This window comes from Mandrillus leucophaeus, unplaced genomic scaffold, assembly GCF_000951045.1.
Source record: "Mandrillus leucophaeus isolate KB7577 unplaced genomic scaffold, Mleu.le_1.0 Scaffold1154, whole genome shotgun sequence".
Taxonomy (NCBI): domain Eukaryota; kingdom Metazoa; phylum Chordata; class Mammalia; order Primates; family Cercopithecidae; genus Mandrillus; species Mandrillus leucophaeus.
In genome coordinates, this window is record NW_012099810.1 from 445,305 (window position 1) to 449,676 (window position 4,372).

Consider the following 4,372-nt stretch of genomic DNA (forward strand, 5'->3'; position numbering starts at 1 on the left):
ACTGATCTGTCTTGTTTCCGGGAGCATATTTGGCATCACCAAGATCCCCTCCTTCAGCAGGCTATTTTTTGTTTGTTTGTTTTGTTTTTAATTTAGCTTAAATCTTAGGTGATTTTTTGTTGTTGTTGTTTTGTTTTGTTTTACAAAATTACAAAGCAGAACTCCATGAAGGGAAGATTGTGGTGGGGCTATGGGATTAGGGGATGGTGAAGAGGAGGAAGAGAAAGGCCCAGAAAAGAAGCCACTCACACACTGGGGACCAAGCAGAGACTGAACACCAGCCCAGCAGGGCCTGCATGTCCTGTTTTCACAGAGCCAGGCCAAAGGGCCTTAGAGAAGGATCTCAGTCCTCTAGAGACTGTAACCATTTGACAGAGCAGCTGCAGCCTGTGGCTTCTAGCAAAGCCCCAAGAAGCAGGCTTGCCTCCTCTCTTCATCTCCCCTTCTCCAGGCCAGAGAGCAGGCAGCCTGAGGCAGGGGTTGCAGGATACCCATCCAGCAACTTCAGGATGCTCTAGTGCTCCTTCAGAGTCTTCCAGGGCTGATCTTTACTGGTGGGCATCCACTTCTTCTGTAGGCAGCCGTAATCCCGTGGAAGTCCTCCTTGTCCTCAGTGCCGCCTGTGGATCCCCCGCCTCAGCTCCTGCTTGGAGGACCTCAGCAGGTCCGGCGTCTAGATGCTGTTACGGCGCTCGGCGCCAACTAAGATCTACCTGGCGTTTGCACAGCGGGCTCACCGAGGATCTCATGCTTTGAGCCTGCTTCCTAACAGTCTGATCTCAGACTCCAGTAGGCCCTGGGGGATCAGCCTCTCCCTGACGCAGGTCTCCGGGGACTTTTATGAGGACACTGAAGGGCTTGTTCTAACTGCTGAGATAGATGAGGTGCCTTCAGCCTAGGAGGCTTACCCAGCAGGGTCACTAACAGGAAAGTTCTCTGAAGGGAAACAATGTTTTCCCAGGGGAAAATAGACAAATGGAAATAACATACCAGTTTTATTTGTGGCTGGAGATTTGTCTATGTTTAATCACTGTCATTATTCTACAAGAGTATTCCATTGTGAGAACACACCAAAACTTATGTATCCATTTTATTGTTTTTGCTTCTTTTTTTGTAGAGATGGGGTCTCGCTATCTTGCCCAAGCTGGTCTCCAATTTATAGCCTCAAGTGATCCTCCCACCATGGCTTCCCAAAGTGTTTGGGTTACAGGCCTGAGCCATGGGGCCAGGCCTCCATTTTATTGTTGATAACATTTGGTTTATTTCCACGCCCGGCTAATTTTTTGTATTTTTAGTAGAGACAGGGTTCTGTTAGGGTATTTCTATGTTCCCTGATGGCTAATGAGGTTGAACATCTTTTTCTGTTTATCAGAGATTTGAATTTCTTCTCTTGCAAAGTACCTATTCAAGTCTTTTGCCTATTTCTAAATTTGATTGTCTATATTTTAAAAATCAATTTGTAGAAATTCTTTATATATTACAATCCCTTTGAAGTTCCTAATTTTAATATAATTCAGTTTACCACCTTTTCCTTCAGGATCATGCTTTGTGTGCTCTGTTTAAGAAATCTTTGCTTACTCTAAGGTCTTGAAAATATTATGTTTTCCTCTAGAAGCTTTATTGTTTTGCCTTTTACATTAAGATCTGCACTTCACCTGAATTATTGTTATAGTGTACAAAACAGGATATAAGATATACATAATGTATGTAATCTCCAGTTGTTTTATTGTAAACCCCAAAGTTTTCCCTATATGGCACTGTCATTTTATCAAATCAGATGACCATACATGTATGACTCTGTTTCTAGACTTTCTAGTTTATTTCATTAGCATATTTTTCTATCCTTGCATAAATCTTTCACTGTCTTAAGTACTGTAATTTTATAATTCTTGATATTTAATAGTGTAAATCCTCCAATATTAAATACTTTTGAAAACATTTTCTTCACTGTTTTTTACCACTAGCAATTCTTTGTAAAATTTAGATTCAACTTATAACTTTTTACAAAAAAGGATTTTAAGTGGGATTGTATTAACTGTACAATTTAATTTGGGTAAAATTGGTATCAACAATACTAAGTCTTCAATGATGAACATCTATAGTTCTCTTCACATTTTGATTGTTTTAATGTTTTACAATAATATTTAATACACAGGTTTGACACATTTTTTGCTAGATTTATTTCAGGTATTTCATATTTTTGATGCTACTGTAAATATGTTTTTAATTTTTTAAAATGTTTATTCTTTAACTTTTGATTATGGAAAATTTAACAGATGTACAAAGTAGAGAAAAATAATACAATGAATCCCAACCGACTTACCAGCTACCTTCAGCAGTCATCAACTCATGGCTAATTTTGTTTAATCTATACCTCAAACTTCCCCCCTGCACTGAATTATTTTGAAGCAAATCTAAAATATATATTTTCTTTTATAAATATTTCACCATACATCTCTAAAATGACTTCTTAAAACAACACAACTATACTTTTAAAATAGTATTACTAAAATATTTTTTACATTTAATATCATCAAATAACCAATTATTGTTCCAAATTTTTAAACTACCTTATGCTTTTCTCTCCCATAGTTTTGTGCTTAAGATCCAAATAAGAGTCACATGTTGCCTTTTGTTGCCTTTTTAAAAATTTAATCCATTGATGCCTTTTCCTCTTTATGTTTTTTCTAATTTTTAAACTAAAAACATTATACAGTAAAACTGACTTTAAAAATTGTGATGTACAGTTTATGCATTTTTACATATTTCAACATAATTTTTACATATATATGTAATATATACATATATAATGTTATATATATTACATATATAATATATTACATATATAATATATTACATATATAATATTATATATGTTTTATATATATATATATATTCATGTTCATGTTACTACCACCACAATCAGGATGCCTTTAGTTTCATCACCAGAAAGATCTCCCTTATGCTATCCCAGTCATACTTCTTTTCCTACTCCCTGGCAATCATTAATCTGTTTTCTATCACTGTCGTGTTCTCTTTCTGAGAATGTCATATAAATAGAATCTTAGAGATTCATCAGTTGATTGTGTTTATCAATTGTGCATTCTCTTTCATTGCTAAGTGAGATTCCATTGCACCCTCATTACCATCTTCCCTATACACTCTCCATCAAATCATGTATACAACCAGTGAAAAATAACTCAATCGCCTTTTACCTTTTTTTCATTCCCCACCTCCATCTCTAATTTATGCTACCTTCTGTTCTCTACAACCACTTAGCATTCACTAGGTAAACCTGTGATATGACATAAGAACTGGGAGTCATATGTTATGCTTATTTATCTTCAGGAATAGTTACAACACTTCCCACCTGGAGAAGACATTTATATTTCACCTAGGCCCCATTCTTCCCTTTCTCTCCTGTAGTTCTCTTAGAAAACTAGAAAACATGCTAAGTTTTTTGTGGAATGATGCCTGCTACTGCCCCAAATAAACAAGGTCTTTTTCTCTACAGCTAAATGCTCTGCCCACCGCCCCTCCACCACCCTGCAACTACGCTAGCTTCTAAAAACATCCAATTATGATTACCACATAAATATTGAATATTCCACTGTGGTCTGAGAGAGTACTTGATATAATTTCAGTTTTCTTACATTTACGGAGACTTGTTTTGTGGCCTATCATATGGTTATCTTAAAGAATGTTCCATGTGCTGATGAATAGAGTGTATATTCTTCAGTTTTGGGTAGAATGTTCTGTAAATATCTGTTAAATACGTTTGTCGTAGGGTATAGTTTAGGTCCATTGTTTCTTTGCTGACTTTCTGTTTTGATGACTTGTCTAGTGCTGTCAGTGGAGTATTAAAGTTCCCCATTGTTATTGTGTTGCCATCTCTCTCATTTCTTAGGTTTAGTCGTAATTGTTTTATAAATTTGGGATCTCCAGTGCAAGGTGTGTATATATTTAGAATTGTGATATTGTCCTGTTGGAATGAGGCTTTTATCATTATGTAGTGTCTCTCTTTGTCTTTTTTAACTGCTGTTGCTTTAAAGTTTGTTTTGTCTGATATAAGAATCCTACTCCTGCTTGCTTTTGGTGTCCATTTGCATGGAATATCTTTTTCCACCGCTTTACTTTAAGTTTTTGTGAGACCTTATGTGTTAGGTGAGTCCCCTGAAGAGAGGAGAAATTTGGTTGTTGAGTTCTTACCCGTTCTGCCATTCTGTATCTTTTAAGTGGAGTATTCAGGCCATTTACATTCAATGTTATGACTGTAAATGAATACCTTGTTTTTTATTCATTGTGTTATTATTATACAGGTCCTGTGAGATTTATGCTTTAAGGAGGTTCTATTTTGGTGTACTCAAAGGAT